The sequence below is a fragment of the Suricata suricatta genome, chromosome 7, assembly GCF_006229205.1.
Source record: "Suricata suricatta isolate VVHF042 chromosome 7, meerkat_22Aug2017_6uvM2_HiC, whole genome shotgun sequence".
NCBI lineage: Eukaryota > Metazoa > Chordata > Mammalia > Carnivora > Herpestidae > Suricata > Suricata suricatta.
In genome coordinates this window covers 11758377-11775879 of record NC_043706.1, presented here as the reverse complement: position 1 = coordinate 11775879, position 17503 = coordinate 11758377, and the positions used below count along the sequence as shown (strand labels likewise).

The window sequence follows — 17503 nt, the reverse complement described above, 5'->3', positions numbered from 1 at the left end:
GGCGCCCGGGGTAGGCGCGGGAAGGAGCCGGCCAGGGCCTAGCCTCCCGGCGCTGCTGCCCCGGTCCCCCTTAACTTTGGGGGCGGGGGGCTCTGGCCCGCTTGGCTCCGGGTGCGCGCGGAGACGGGGGCGGACGGGGGCCAGGGGGTGGGGTCAAGTGGGCACCTCGACTGGAAAGTGCTGGAAAGCAGCAGACCTGGCTTCCCTGCTGAACCTGACTTAGGCAATGAGTCACTTTTTAAAAATGCAGAGGCAGTTGAGGCTTTGCGGGAGAGCTCTTGGGAATGGGGCATCTCGCACAGCTGCGTGCCCGACTGCTTTTGGGGAGAGGACTGTCCGTGGGCCAGTAGCTGAGTTCTCAGCCCCGGTAGGGTCTGGCAAATTGCGTGTGCGGATGGCCTTTCCTTTCTTCTCATCGGAGTGGTGTGGGGCATCACAAACAGGCTGCGAGTTTCGGCAGCATTTGAACCGATGCGTTCTTTAAAATGAGTAAATAGAAGTGACTGCATTTGGGAGATGGGGCTAGGATTGGGTCCACAGGGCCAAAGCAGAGACTGAACATTTAGCAAAAAAATCAAGAACGCTTGGTTCTAGAGTCTTGGGCAGTGCAGAAGTCTAAGGACCTCGGGTACTAGAGTTTACCAGAAATTGTTTGCAGGCACTATTTCTTTACTGCTTATATGGATTTCTTTTAATTTCAGGAACATGCCTTATAGTTTTTGGTAAAGTAATCTAAGCTCACTTAATGTAAGATTGCAAGAGTGAGGTGATCTTTGGGGAAATTGTGCTGGTAGTTACTAGAGCCTAATTAGACTATAAGCCTCTTGAGGGCAAGGGTGGGGGGTTTTGATTGTTCTTTCATCCCCAAACCGTCCTTCATTTACAGCATATAAGGAGCAGGCAAGAAAAGTTCATTAAAGGAGTTAACTCAATAGCTTGAGTGTGGCTGGACCATAGTTCTTGAAGATAGAGCATATTTTGCAAGGAAAGACTGTTCCATGAATTCCCATATCTAAAAGTCCTTAATAAAATTAGAATCGAGGTGTCGTATTTATTAAAGAGAAAAAGAAATTGAGAAATCAGGAAGGCCACCATTGAGGTGCCACGGCTGGTAGGAAGCAGGGGTTTGGTGCTCTTTGTGGAAATGAGAAGTAACCTAGTTTGTTGATAACGGGGCAGGGTTTTGCTGGCCATGTGGTCTCTTTAGTAGCTACTCAACTCCACTGTTGCAGCTTAACAGCAGCCATTGACAATACGTAAAGGAACGGTGAGGCTGTGTTTCACCTTATTTATGGATGCTGAAATCGGAAGTTCATAATTTTTACCAGGCATGAAATATTCTTGTTTTTTTCAGGCATTTAAAAATGTAAAAATAATTCTTAGCTTGGAAGAGGAGAGGGAGACACAAAACCAGGAAGGGGATGGGGCAGGTTTGTCCTGTTGCCAGGAATTTGCTACATCCACCTACCACGTGATGGTTTGGAGCAGAGCCTTTGCCGGGATTAATGGGCCAGATTGTCCGAGAGCCTCACTCATGCCCAGGAGTTGTTAAATACCTTCAAGAATAGTATTAACTTATCTGGGCATTACAGTGTTTTGTTTTGCCTTGAATATTTCCTAACAGACATCTTTATACATGAAGTGCTGGTTTTGTTAATTATGTAATATTTTTACACATAAAAATAATATGCTATGTATGTGTAAACTATAACCATTATGTTCAAATAGCCATCTGTGATCCCATGATAGCACTAAAAACTAGGACTTAAGAACCAGATAATTGTAAAAAGATAACCTACAGAATGGGAGACAATATCTTAAAATTATGTCTCTGATAAGGAACTCATGTCCAAAATATATAAAGAGCTCTTACAATTCAATAATAAAAAAGATAAATAACCCGATATAAACATTGTCAAAGCATCTGAATAGGCATGTGTCCACAGAAGATATGTGGATGGCCAATAAGTAATGAAAGGCTACGCAACACCATTATTCATAAGACAAGTGCAAATCAAAATCACACTGAGGTACCATCTCATACCCAGTAGGATGCTAGAATGAAAAGATCAGATGGTTATGGCTGGTAAGGATGTGGAGGAACTGGAACTCTTACTCATTGGTGGTGGAGTTTCATGGAAATAAACCAAATGTCCGTGGACCGATGAACAGATAAATAAAATGTGGTCTATCCACATATGGGATGGTATTTGACCATAAACAGAAATGAGGTACTGATTCATGCTAAAACATGTGTAACCCTTGAAAACATTATTCTAAGCTAAGAAAGCAAGTCCCAAAAGACCACATACTGTTTGATTCTGTTCCTATGAAAATGTCCAGAATAGGGGAATCTATAAAGGCAGGAAATAGATGAGTGGGTGCTTAGAGCTGGGGATTGAGGGTAAAGAGGTGATAGTTAAGGCTATAGGGTTTTTCTTTGAGTTGATAAAAATGGTCTAAAATCGACTGTGATGATGATTCCAAATATCACTGGATTGTGGGCAAATTGTTTCATATGTCTTACTTCTCAGTAAAGAAAATATACAGAAACTAGAAAAAAAACCCACTATGTTGTTATCTTCTCTTGCATCTTCGTGCTCGTCTCCTGTGCCCTTCCGTGTCCCTTCCAACCCTGAATTTTGTCTTAATTCCTGGTTTTATTGTAAAACTGTTTTATGACATAGGCATGTCTTCCTAAACTGTGTGTTATTTAGGTTTGACTGTTTTTTAATTTATAAAATGGGTGCAGGGGCGCCTGGGTGGCTCAGTTGGTTAAGCATCTGACTCTTGATTTCAGTTCAGGTCATGATCTCACAGTTGGTGGGATTGAGCCCCATGTAGGGCTACTTGGGATTCTCTCTCTCTCTCTCTCTCTCTTTTTCTCTCTCTCTTTCCCTCCCCTGCTCATGCATGCATGCATGCATGCTCTCTCTCAAATATAAACTTTTTAAAAATTTAGAAATTTTTAAAAAAGTGTATATAATCTCACTTAAAAAACCCTCAACATGAAAATTTCTAGAAATCTCTCTTTTGTTGCGGCAGCTACATAGTACTTGTTAGCAAATGAGCCACGGTGTAGGCGTCCACCCTCTTATTGGTGGGCATCTGGCCTGGCTCCCATATGTTGCTGTTATGAAGTGTGCTCCTCTGAAGACTTTCTTCCGTGCGTCTTGGCACACGTGCGCTAGGGTTCTTCTCTTCTTCTGTGGTGTGACTGGATCATATATTTTAATGACAAGAAGGAAAACCAAAAAGTTGGCCCTTCTGACTTGTGCATCCCCAGCTTCTTCATCCCCCCCAAACCAAGTGAATAGAACTGAGGTCCCACCTTCTCAGTCCATTTAGATTCTAGTGGCAATATCTGTTATCTCATGTCCCAAGAATTGTGGAAAAACACGAATCTGAAACTGGACAGCTGAATTTCCCAGTCCCTATGAGCACCTTCATTGCCTTTTATCACCTGGGTTTAGGACCGGATGGAGGACCGCCTTCTTAAGCCGAAGGGACATGGCTTACAGCAAGGTACAGAAATGGCTTCTAAACGTTGCTAGTATTTTCCTTGTATGTCTGTCCCCGCTGGGCAGTCCAGTGTTTCTAATATGACTTAGTTTGTTTTTTCTGGCAACAACAAACCCGTTGGAAACCTGGCGGTGTTAGCCTTGGGCACTTTCTAGGCCTGCCTTGACTCAGGCTTTGAGCTTTTGAATTTCATTCTGGGTGTTTCTACTTGTAGGCAGGAAGAGAAGAAGCACTGTAAGGTCAGAGTAGGCCATTATAAGGGCCTTTCTAAGTTTGTTTTTAAGTTAATGGTAAAGGGGCGTCTGGGTGGCTCAGTCGGCTAAGTGTCCGACTTTGGCTCAGGTCATGATCTCACAGTTTGGGGGTTTGAGCCCCACGTCGGGCTCTGTGCTGACAGCTCAGAGCCTGGAGCCTGCTTTGGATTCTGGGTCTCCCTTTCTCTCTGACCCTCCCCTGTTCACACTGTCTCTCTCTGTTTCTCAAAAATAAATAAAACATTTAAAAAATTAATTAATGGTAAAATATGCATAACATAAAATTTACCATTTTAACCATTTTTGAGTGTAGAGTGCAGCAGCATGAAGGACATTCACAAAGTTGTATGACTGTCACCACCATCCATCTCCAGAACATCTTAATCACTAAGACTGGACCTCTGTCCCTGTCAAAGGATAACCCCCCACCCCCCTACCCAGCCCCTGGCTTCCACCATTCTACTTTCTGTCTCTATGAATTTGCCCATTCTCAATGCCTCATGTAAGTGAAATCACACAATATTTGTCTTTCTCCATGAGCCTTTATATCCATGGGAATTTCATATTGTTTTGGTTTTCTGAAATAGACCCTTTTCCCACTTGTGGATAACATAGCTTCTTTTACAGAGAAGTTATATAATGGGACTTTATAGCTGAATAATGGGACTTTCCTTGTCAGGAGACAGCCCTGTATAGGAAGAGACAAAACAAGTATTCTAAAACCAGAGGGAGAACTTTTGATTATTGTGGATTTCTAATAATAAGGATTCACCTGAGCTGTCTCATTAGTTAGCTGTCTAACGGTTCTGGCTTCTCATTGACTACTTAGCCAAGTGGAGAAGGCAAAGTTGTCCCAATTGAAAATTCACACCAATCTGGGGCGCCTGGGTGGCTCAGTCGGTTAAGTGTCCAACTTCAGCCCAGCTCATGATCTCACGATCCATGGGTTCTGGCCCCACAGTGGGCTCTGTGCTAGCAGCTCAGAGCCTGGAGCCTGCTTCAGATTCTGTGTCTCTTTCTCCCGCTGCCCTTCCCCAACTCACACTTTGTCTCTCTCTCAAAAAAATGAATAAATGTTAAAAAAAATTTTTTTAATTCACACACTTATCTGATGACAGGATGAATCAGGTAACGTTTGAGGTTCCTATTAGTCCCCAGCTTCTAGAATTTAAAGGCCATTCTACAATGTAAAAGTCTGATCTAAAATTGATTCTAGTTCTGATAGACACACACACACACACACACACACACACACACACACACACACAAAAGAACAGGAGGGTTGTGGGGGCTGAAAATAGATGTGAGGTGGTCTTCATGGCAGTATTGAAGAGGGAAGTGGTCCCTGGAGAAGCCGGATGCTGGAGACACCAGAGAGGAACCTAGTCTGTAGGGGACATTGTATATACTTGTACACGTATACACACTATAATGAGAAAATAACCCTCATTACTTAGTATCAGTCCACATGGAAATCCAGAAAGACTCTGGGATCCCTTCATTATTTCTCCCTTCCTCTGTGTTGAATGACTGCTGCATGCCCAGCCCAGTGAAGACCACTGGGGCTGTGAAGAGGAGCATCCGTGAAGGAGGGTATAGTGAACAGGAGGTGACCTAGGCGGTGCACGTAGATCTCAAATGATCTTCTTAGGTCGTAGTCATCATTAGTTCTAACTTTGTTTCCATTTAGAATCACTGGACTTTTACCAGATACCTTGTGGCAAAAAGAAGTAGTCAAAGTGGACCACACTAAGAAAAATGAGCCGGATCTGCCAGTACTAGGTTTCCAAGGGGTGAATGCATATTTCAGTCTGATGATAGTCTGATAGGTAGGTGAGGCTCTCCATTTTTTGTATTCTCAGTTTAGAAGCCCAGGGGGTTGGGAAGACAAGAGGGCGGTCTTTGCCTCTACTAATACTGTCTGGGACTGCTTCTCACCTCCGTCCAGAGGCAGGGTGCCCCTGCGACCGCCCTAGTAAGTAGGTGGACAGAAGAGCCCACCTACTTGGTTCCTTGGCATTCAGCAGACCAGCTACTCCTGGTTATCATCCTCCAGCATGCCAGAAGCTGTGACTGGAGATTTTCGGGGGTACAACGCAGGTTCACACATATTTAGCCAGAATTTGTAAAGTTCCAGTTTGGTTCCTCCTTCATTTCCATTTCTGCTTCATTGCTCATGCTCTCATGGCATGCTCCGCGGACAGCCCTCCAGCCCCTTTGTCCGCCTTGCTTTAGAACAGACTTTTCCTTGGGGCGCCTGGGGGGCTCGGTTGTGTGTTGGACTTTGGCTCAGGTCATGATCTCACAGTTCATGGGTTCGAGTCCCGCATCAGACTCTGTGTTGACAGCTAGCTCAGAGCCTGGAGCCTGCTTCCGATTCTGTGTCTCCCTCTCTCTCTGACCCTCTCCTGCTCATGCTGTGTGTGTGTGTCTCTCTCTAAAATATAAATAAAAAACATTTTTAAAAAGATTTAGAACAGCCTCTCCCTTCTCCAGGATGCCTCTTTGCTCAGGGTCTCTTCTCAGTAGAAGGTGAACAATTAGCTAATGAAAGTTCTCCAGTCCCTGGAAACTTTGGAAAAGAGGTTTGCTAATGCCAGTGAGTCTAGGTAGGATGGAATTAGGGGTGGGACTCATTTTTGAGCTTCTTGCTTTAGGCCAACAGTCTCCACACTGTGTACACTGTATTCAAGGACTTCTCCCAGGTACATGCACCTGGTGCCTTGAGAAAGTCAGTTTCCAAACCCCCCTCTTCCCTGCGTCCTTTTCCTGAAGACTAGACTTCTTGAGAGTTGGTGTGCCCTAGACACACAGATTCTCTCTCCTACCTTCTTTTCCATAAGCACCTTTCTCTCATTTTACATAAGAAAAGGCTATCTCTAATCCGGCTTCCTAGTTCATTTTATCAAAAAGGACTCTTTCTCACCCATTTTTACTAAACTGTTGGTCAAGGATATAAAAATCTAGGGGATAAGAAAGGACAGAAAAGGGGGACATTTCAGAATACCAGCTTTAGGGGTGAGAAAATGAACGATTCCAGTGTCTGGATATTGCCAACAGGCGTTTTCTAAATCTCTGTTAAAACACACAGACACACACACACACACATACCGTTGGACTTTCTGTCACATTTTTCCACCTGCAGGACCTCCTTCCCAGGTCTTCTGGCCAAACAGAGGAGGATTCTCTTGAAGATTTTGTTGCCTGAGCCCCCCGCATAGCTCCACACTTAGATCAACCCTGGAGAGAAAAGAGAAGGAAAAAACAAAACCAGAAACACATTCCCAAATAAATCCCCTTTTCAAGTTTGGCTTGCTTTTCTCAATTCACCCGCTATTATTTATCTTTTAGAGTCAGGGAGTTGCTTTTTATGTTTTGAACACAGTTTAGAGATAGGCTGTCATGGGCCAATTCCCTCTTTTTTTTTAACTACTATTTATTTTTGAGGCAGAGAGAGACAGAGCACAAGTGGAAGGGGGCAGAGAGAGACACACACACACAATCTGAAGCAGGCTTCAGGCTCTGAGCTGTCAGCACAGAGCCCAACACAGGACTTGAACCCAGGAACTGTGAGATCATGACCTGAGCCAAAGTCAGAAGCTCAGCCGTCAGAGTCACCCAGGTGCCCTGGGCCAATTCCCTCTTGAGCGGCACTGGTAGCTCCCTCCTCCTTTTGATGCCTTCCCATGCCCCGTTCCCCCATGCCCCACCCCCTCCCCCATTCTCTTCCTTCTGTGTCGCCCACTTTCTTATGTCTCCTTTACTTTGGGCTTCCTGCTCCAAAGAACAACAAAAAAGAAGAGCTTGTAGTCTTTTGGTGGTCCACAGCTCAGTTTGAAACCTCCAATTTTGTTACACATGATAAAGAGAAGTCAAGTACAAAAGTAGACCCAGGGGGCTGGAGACACTGTGAAGAAGCAGGAGCGGGTTGGGACCACACACCACCTGGCTCTTCTAAATCAAGGGATCACACTCACGTTTGTTAACAAACGTCATGAACAAAACTGGCTTAGCTCTTGATCTGAAACTGATCCTTGGTTTTCCTTTTAAGAGAGTTGCCGAATCTGCTATTCAACTGTGTATAAATCCTACAGCGAATGCCAGTAAACTCTGAGATCAGAAGGAATTTCGGCAAACCTTACTGTCTTCATTATCCCAGGAAGACATGACATTCTTTTTTTTCTTTTTTTTTTAGTTTATTTATTTATTTTTAGAGAGACAGAGAAAGTGTGAGTGTATGAGGGGCAGGGAGACAGGGAGTGAGAAAGAACCCCAAGCAGGCTCTGCGCTGCCAGCCCGGAGCCTGATGTGGGGCTCGAATCCATGAAGCCAAGAGATCCTGACCTGAGCTGAAACTAAGAGTCAGACGCTTAACCCACTGAGCCACCCAGGAGCCCCCAAGACGTGACATTCTTTACACGGCAAGTTGTGAGAAGTAACTGACCGTCTGAAATGACATCCCCTTCTATGCTTTCAGTCATGAGTGTCGCTGTTGTTTTCATGGGTTGTGTGCGGCAGAGCCTTCGAGATGTGGTGTCACCACGAGATGTGGTGTCACCGCGTTTGGGGGATCGGAGATGGGGTGACATGTGCCATAGGGAACAGTCACTGTGTGCAGACCACTGTGATGAGTGCCGAGGAGCATTCAGAGATAAATTACAATAGTGACCCTTGGCCTTCAGGTTCTAGTTCACGAAACTCCCTTCCTCCTGTCCCTCTGAGCTTCCCAAGAATCCCAAGGCCGTTTTTCTTGTTAGGTAGGTAATGCTTGTACTTCCACCTCCAGAAGTCCCCTGGGCTTCCCTTCCCTGCTTGCTGCCACCAGCTGTCATCTCAGAAGGCGCTTCGAATTCAGGGTTTCCCACCGAGGTCCTCCCTGCCCACAGCCCCATTCTCTCTGTCCGTCTGACCCTGAGACAGGCATCGGAGACCCTGTGCCTTCTCTCTTCCCTCGCAGCCCCCCTCCATCCCTGTGCTCCCGGCTCAGATCCCTTTCCTTCTCCTCCCTTCTCAGACCTTCTCCAGCCCTCTGCCCCCGGGTGGTAAGTTCCCACGCTCTCCGCTCAGTTGCTGTGGATCACTCCTGTTTCCCCGTGCGCTCTTACGCAGCTTCTGGCACATACTGAACGCCCGGGAAGTGTTTTCTAGCTGCGGTGCGTCTCTGTCTTGGCACAGTTTGTCCGTTGCTGGGTCTAAGGCTCCGGGATGCATCTGTTCCACTTCCTGCTCTCGAGAACGAGATTCGGGCGCACTCCTAGCTGCACTTGAAGGGCCTCCTGGGAAGTAACCCAGGTCTTGCTGAGCACCCACCCTTCTCGACCCCCCGCCCCATGCACACATGCTCCCATGGTATCCCGGGCCATTTCTATGAGCAGATTTCCTGAAGCGTGGGGCCTTCTACTCTGAAGTGTGCTTCTGAGAAATGCAAATTGCTAGGAACACCCAGAACCGCTAAATTAGTATTGCTGGGGCGGAGGGGGGGGGGGCAGGAATCTGCATTTCTTCGGAGGCCCCACTTCTGCCCGGTGCTTCTGCTGCTGTGCCGACCCCCACCGCTCTACTTTGCCCCCTGCAGCAGGTTCCGGGAGCCAGGCCGAGGCCCCTCCGAGCAGGCTCTGGTTGAGGGTAATTACCATTTGTGTCTTTGCTGGGAGGGGAGAGCAGCAGCAAAGGTCACTCTGACTTAAATGGTTTTCCACCAGAAGTTTATTAAAAGGGAGCATGCAACTGGCGATTGAGCAACACAGGTGTGAACCCGCGGGACCACTTAGTGCAGACTTTTTCAATAAATACAGAAAATACGCTGCTCGAACCATAGTTTCTCTTCTTCATGATTTTCTTAACATCTTCTTTTCTCCAGCTTACTTTATTGTAAGAATGCAGTATATAATGTATACGGCATGCAGAATGTGTGCTAATCCACCGGTAAGGCTTCCAGTCAGCGGTAGGCTATTAGTAGTTAAGTTCTGGGGTGAATCCAAAGTTCTACGTGGATTTATAATTGCTTGGGGATTGTTGGTGCCCTTAATCCCTGCGTGGCTCAAGGATCGATTGTACTTGTTTTTGAAAACAGTATTCATTGAAGTACAGTTTTGCATACCATGAAAGTCACCCATTATAAGTGCACAATTCAGTGACTGTTAGTACATTTCCAGTATTCTGCCCCTACCACCATGATCCTGTCCTAAGTCAGTCCCCTCACTTCGAATAGAAACTTTGTGCCTTTTTCTACTCCCTTCCCAATCTAGCCTCAGCCCTGGGCCACCACTAATCAACCTTCTGTCTCTAGAAATTTGCTTTTTCTGGATATTCCTATAAATGGAATTGTACAATACCTGAACTTCTGTGTCTGGCTCTTTCACTTAACATCTTGTTTGTCGGGGGTGCCTAGGTGGCCCTATCAGTTAAGCATCTGACTCATAATTTCAGCTCAAGTCATGATCTCATGGTCCTTAGAGCCTCAGGCTGTCTCTTCCTCTCTCTCTCTCTCATCCCCTCCCCCACTCAAGCACACTCTTGGCGTCTGTCTCTCTTTCCCTCTCCCCCTCTCTCAAAATAGATAAACTTTAAAAAATAGAAACATAATTTTTTGAGGTTCGTGCATGTTGTAGAACGTATCAGGACTTCTTCCCTTTTTACTGCTGAGTAGTATTCCGCTGTATGGGTCTGTTGCATTTTGTTTTCCTGCTATCGGCTGTTCTGTCATGTTTAGTTATTATGAGTGATGAGGCCATGAACATTTTGTATGGTGTTTCTGTGTGTAGACATGTATTTTAATTTCTTTTGAGTAGATAATGCAAATGGTATGGCTGAGTCACATGGCAGATGTATACTTGACTTTTTAAGAAACTTCCAAACTGTTTCCATAGCAGCTGCACCATTTCACATTCCCACCGGAAGTGTAGGAAGGTTCTGATTTCCCCACGTCCTCACTGGCACTCAACTCATTATCATCTGGCTTCATGGCCCTGGCCACCCTCATGGCTGCAAAGTGGGGTCTTGTTGTGGTTTTGACTTGCATTTCTCTGTTGGTTGTGGACGTTGAGCATATGCACTATATACTAAAATTGACTATTTGCAAATTTTCTTTGGAAACATGTTCAAATATTTTGGTCATTTTAAAAAATGTTAGATATTTATTTTGAGAGAGAGAGAGCATGCACAGGAGTGGAAGAAGGGCAGAGAGAAGGAAAGAAAGAATCCCAAGCAGGCTACATGCTGTCAGTCCTAAAACCCAATGCATGGCTTGATCTCCCGAACCATGAGATCATGACCTGAGCTGAAATCAATAGTCAGACACTCAACCTCCTGAGCCACTCAGGCGCCCAATTTTGGGCATTTTTAAGTTGGAGTATTTGTCTTATTATTGACTTGTGGGAAATTCTGCCCACAAGGAGAGCAGTACATTGTTTTTTGGAGGGACGGAGGTCCAGGAAAGCCCTTCCCAGGCTGTTGTAGCTTAGCCACTGGGGTATCCATGTCTCCTTGACAAGATGTGACCCTTGGGGAACTCCTAGAAACACCTTCCCAACCTATACCTCTTCCATGGCCTGAACAGGAGCAAAACGGCAGTGTAGGGACATAGGCAAGCATAGGGGCTTAGAAATGGGTCATGATGTGACTTGGAGGAGAGCTTCTTTTCAGGGAAGAGTCTCACTTAGTTAGCTAAGAGAGTTCACACTTCCTGCCGGGGGAGTGAAACAGGGATCTGTTCTGGTCCACTCAGCATTCAGACTCTATGCTTTTATGGCTCTGGCCTTACCCATCTCTACCACAGGGCACAGAGCCAGCCTTCAAGATATACTTAGACATCCCCCATGGCCTTGGTTCCCACGGGGCTCTGTTCTGCTGAAATGGCCCACTTCCCTACAGCCCAGTGTCCTGGCGTGCTGGCCTGGCCCCAGCAGCCAAGTGGTCTGCCCCAGCAGCCAGCACAGAACACATCTCAAATTGCATACAATTTTCTTAATCAGCGAATGAAGACACGGGAATGAACTCGTGTAGTAGAAGTGAATAAATTGTGACCCAGATGGGTTAAATCACCTGCCCAGAGGTATGTAGGCTGCCAGTTAAGGGACTGGGTCTCAAATTAAGGTTCCCCGATACCAAAATGCTTTTTCTACTCTATCAAGGTATGCACCCTCACCTCTTATCTTCAGAGATTCCAACTTAGACGAGAGATATTTATATCACAGGACGGGATCAGGGATGCTCCTGAGAAGGGACACCACCAGAGTAGAGAAGGCACATGAAATGGGGAAGTCCTTTCTACGTGTGTTTGATTATTTTACCCTTCTATATCCAGCTTTGGATTTGGTGGAGATGACAGGAAGTAAATGGCAGGAGGTAAAGAGTTTACCTCTGATATGAGGGACTCTGGGTGGCCTCTCATAAGAGGTGAGATGTAGAGAATGGGTGCGGCAGTGCCGGGAAGGACCGTTGAGGCAGGGGTAGCAGCAGACGGGTGGGAGAGGAGAGCGAGCAGTGTGGAGGAGGGGGCACGTTTGGGGAGGCATGAGTTGTATCTGTGACTGGGTCTTAGGACCCCGTGAGTTATAGGGGGTTGGTGGTGGGGATGGGGAGCCCTTTGAAGAGAGCTTGCCTTTGTTCTCTGCAGTGGGACCTTTGGAGGAATTCGTTGGCTAATCAGGATCTCATCTCATAGCTTTTCTCCAGCCTTGTGAAAAGTTTAAAAGTGTTCTTTTATTTGTGTAACACTCTGATCTCTCCTATTCTGATATTACTGTCTCAAAATTCAGACACACTTGAAACTTCTTTGCAATAAAAAGAAAATGGTGGCTTTTTTTTTTTTTTTTTACTTTTTGATGTTTGACCAGAAGCTCAGCCCAGAAGTGCTCTTCAGGCGGGGAAGCGAAAGGTAGAAAGACGGCTGTCTTGACAACGCGCATGTGTCTCTTAGAGAACCGACTCCCTGGGTTTGACTGGACAGGGTCTCCTTCCAGCCCCCTCCCACGGCAGCTGGGCCAGAAATGTATCTTAATTTCCCTTGATTTTCTACCCATGAGCACTGTGCTTGGAAGATGGCGGCAACTAACTACCTGAACGGACCCAGAGTATTCAGCGAGCCAGTCCTGAAGGAAGGAATGAAGATGGTGGTTTGTTTCTGCTACAGATACTGTCGCCCCATCAGTAGTACTGAACTGCACGATTCCTTCCCCCAATAATCGTTAGCTTCTAGAGAAAGGAAAGAAGGTAATTATTATAGTAGTATTATATAGAGAGAAATTAACACCTAGGATAGTCTGGTTTGATGGTAGTTCAACAGATCTTTCATTCGGGCAGATTTATAGAGAAAGGAGTCCAGGGTGACTCTGGTCTTTGCAGAGAGCTCACATGTAAGCCCACGAGAAAAGGTTAGAGAGTCTTCCGTTTCCTGTCACCTCAAGTCTATTTTCTGTGTAAGCATAGCCTCGTGATCTTTGGACTCCCTTGGATCTGGGTCTCCCTTATAGAGTCAGAGGAGAAATGCTCCCCACAATTATTTCTGTACCTTTGGCCTAATGAGGCCACAGCTTCACCCAGCGGTCTGGAACCTGGAAGACCCAGCCGTCATGAACGTGAGAATGTTCCCGCAGTAGCGTTCACCCTTGCTTGTTTTATGAACTTGCTGTGAGCAATTTATAAAATCCTTTGGACGGTGTAGCGTTTTAAAAACCGTGCAATCCTGAAGAAGAAAAAAGAGCTGTGGAAAAGCCAGGGTTCACATTCCAGAGGGTGGGTGTATTCTTGGGCGTCATGAGAAGAAGCCACCGTGGTTTTAAGTGGGAGAAGCTAACCTAACATCTTCTTTGAAGTGGGAATTTCGGGGCTCCTGGGGTGGCTCAATCAGTTAGGCATCTGTTTCGCCTCAGGTTGTGATCCCATGGTTTGTGGGTTCAAGCCCTGTGTTGGGCTCTAAGCTGACAGTGCAGAGCCTGCTTGGGATTCTCTCTCTCCTTCTCTCTCTCTGCCCCTCCCCTGCTCTATCTTTCTCTCTCTCATAAATAAATAAACTTAAAATATATATTAAAGCATAAAATAAATAAGTGGAAATGTCTCCTGTGAAAGTCTGGCTTGCCACCTGATCTGGGAGCATGCCAGTGAGTGGGCAGGCCAAGGGAAAGGCAGTGAGCAGTAGCCAATTAATTAGTCAATCAAAAACTATTTATAGAATTCTCTATGTGTGGCAGCAGGCAATGCTCAGAGGGGATGCAAGAAGAGTCAAAGGTAGTATCGCAGCCCCTGGAGAGCGCAGACTTGGGGGGGGGCGGGGCAAGGTGTGCGTGTGCTGGCGGGGAGGGAGCAAGAGGCAGGATTCCGGTGGGCAGGAGTGTCTTCTAGATGCGGAGAATGTAACCCAGACAAACAGGCGGTTCTGGGCTTAGCACCATCGACGCTATACCAGGGGGTGGCGATTTTCAAAGCAGCTATAATTGGTTAGACTAACTAGTTAGATCTTACCAGACCCCTGAGCACTGACCGCAAGATGATTTGGATGAGAAAAGATGAGGGATGAAGAAGCGTTTTCCAAATGTGATTCCACAGAGATTGTGCTTGTGTCCTTAGCAGAGGACTGTTTTAAAGCAAACAAATCGTTCCAAAAATGTGTCAGGGCCTCCAGGTAGAGGATAAAGAAGTCCCAGGGATGTAATCGACCGCACAGGGACTGTCGTTAACAAAAGTGTGTTGTATATTTGGAAGATGCCAAGAGAGCGGATGTTAAAAGTTCCTAATGCAGGGGTGCCTGGCTGGCTCAGTCGGTTAAGCGTCCGGCTTCAGCTCAGGTCATGATCTCACGGTTCATGGGTTCGAGCCCCGCATCAAGCTCTGTGCTGACAGCTAGCTCAGAGCCTGGAGCCTGCTTCCGATTCTGTATCTCCCTCTCTATCTGACCCTCCCCTGCTCACACTGTCCTCTCTCTCTCTCTCTCTCAAAAATAAATAAAACAATAAAATTAAAAAAAAATTTCCTAATGCAAGAAAAAATGTCTTAACTGTGTATGGTGCTGGCTTATTGAGCTTATTGTGGGGATGGTTTTGCAATGTCCAGAAGTCACCGCCATTTTTATTTTATTTTATTTTTTAAATATTTATTTTTGAGAGACAGAGACAGAGTGTGAGCAGTGGAAGGGCAGAGAGAGAGGGAGACACAGAATGGGGAGCTGGCTCCAGGCCCTGAGTGGTCAGCACAGAGCCTGAGGCGGGGCTCAAACCCACGAACTGTGAGATCATGACCTGAGCCGAAGCTGGATGCTTAACCAACTGAGTCCCCCAGGCTCCCCTCATACAGTAGCCACCCCTCATCTGCAGTTTCAGTTACCTGCAATCAATTGTGGTGGGAAAGTGGATGATCCTCTTTCTGAGGCCACGAGCTCAGTCATAGCCATACACCGCTGTCACAGGGTCATTCACCTCGCTGCACCTCATCACACAGGTGTTTCATCATCTGACGTCATCACAAGAAGAAGCATGAGTACAGTACAGGAAGGTATTTTGAGAAAGAGAAAGGTCATATTTACATAATGTTTGTTACAGTGCAGTATATTGTTATAATTGTTCTATTTTGTCATCAATTATCTTGTTAATCTCTAACTTTGCCTAATACAGCAATTAAACTTGATCGCAGGAATGTACGTGTAGGAAAAAACATAGCATCTGTGAAGTTTGGCATCTCTGGGGCTCCAGGCTTCCCGTGAGCATCTCGGAACAGATCCCTGGACTACTGTATACATATATCTAATCATTAGCTGCACACCTAAAACGAATGCAATGTATGTTGATCATTTCTAATTTTTTTTTAATGTTTGGGGGAGGGGCGCCTGTGTGGCTCAGTTGGTTGAGCATCCGGCTTTGGCTCAGGTCATGATCTCACGGTTTGTGGGTTCGAGCCCCGCGTCGGGCTCTGTGCTGACAGCTCAGAGCCTGGAACCTGCTTCAGATTCTGTGTCTCCCTCTGTCTCTGACCCTCCCCTGCTCATGCTGTCTCTCCTTCTCTCTCAAAAATAAATAAAACTTAAAAAAAATGTTTGGGGGAACACATAGGGCTGCAAAACTACTAATTACATACCAAAAATTTCATTTTATAGTGACCATTGCCCATGGACTTGAGAAAACCACTCTTAGAAATCTTAGTGGAATAAGTATATGGATAGAGGAAACCGAGACAATGAAAAAAAGTGATAAGGGTGTGATTATAAGGTATGACCTGAAATTTTTAGGTAGCCATTTCCATTGGCCAGGTCTCTTATGTTATTTTTTTTTACTTATTATTATTTTTTTTTATTGAAGTGTAGTAGTTTTAGGTGTACAGCATAGTGATTTGACAACTCTGTTGACCAGGGCTCTTAGGTGATTGCCCGGCGTTTAGACTACACAGAGACTTGACACAGTGGTTTGTAAATCTGTTTGCACCGATAGCAAAAACAAATTGGATGTCTTCCTAACAGAAGCTAACACATCTATCACCGATCGTGTGACAGACTTTGTATGCCTTTACTTATAGCAACCCTGTGTTCAGGTAGGAACTAAATAAAGCGAAGCACAATTAAGCTCTTCCCCAGAGAACTTCAGTTAGGGATTCCAAAACCAGAGCCCTCATGTAAAAAAAAAGTACGGTCTGTACTTTAAAGATGGGTTTTAGAAAACTGCCAATGGTTTTTAATTTTCAAGTGATAGTATTGTAAAATTAATGTAAGTATAATTATAAAATGTGTGAATAAAAATATGCAGATATAAATAAAATAATTTAATATATAACATAAAATAGAAATATAAAATATAAAATAAATATGAAATATAAAATAATATAATGTATAATGAAATAAAATATAAAAATAAAATGATATAAAATAAATAATAAAAATAAATATAAAATTAATAAAACTTTTTAATGATGGCAGCCAGCTTTTCTCCTAGGAAGATGCTTCCAGAACCCCTTATTATTTCAAGACACTTTATGAGAGAATCCTGACTGGCTATTCTTACTTGGTTTAAAGGGAGTTTAAATTGTTTAAATATTTATAATTCTACTGATCAGCACGGGAGTTTCTAACTACCTTATTTGAAAAAAGAAAACCACCAAACTTAGTTTATAAACTCAGAGATAACAGAATACAATGCCCATTTTCCTATCTTTGCCACACCTTTTGAAAATCATCTATAAAGACAATATTTGATCAACCCTGAGCCCAAACCCCTGGGGCCAAAACCCCACAAACTTCCTCCAGAGAGGAAAACAAAGACGTCAAGGGATGAAAAATCAGAGAATCAGAACGGCGTTGGACCTCTCGACAGTAACCTAGGAAGCTGGAACACAATGGAGGAATGCCTTGAAAATTCTGAGGAAAACTCCCAGCCTTGAATCCTACCAGCAGCCAAACCACCGAATGTGAGGGCAAAATCAAGGTATTTTCAGACTTGCACGTTCTCCACAAAAATTGTCCTTTCATGTACGTTGTTTTCAGAAGACAAGGCTCTGAAACTAAGAAGACAGTTAAGAAAGTACATCAAGAAAGAGGAGGATATAGAATTGGAAAAGCACTAGGTGAGAAGGAGCTGGGAGAAGGCCCCGGCATGAAGGAGAGGGCAGATTTCTGGTCCCAGAGGCACCGCGGGCCTACTGAGTGCTCCTGTGAGTGATTCTCCAGAAGGGATGCCTCTGAGAAGAAAGACATAATAGCATTTCAGATGTGTTTGGCCCAACTGAAAAGGAGACTTGCACAACTGGGG

General features: G+C 45.1%; 1 protein-coding gene across 1 annotated transcript in view; it reads left to right on the top strand.

The window, feature by feature from the left end:
- The window catches only part of CAP2 (cyclase associated actin cytoskeleton regulatory protein 2), a 140018-nt gene that overhangs the window by 345 nt on the left and 122170 nt on the right, over positions 1-17503 (top strand). The gene's annotated exons all lie outside the window — the stretch shown is intronic.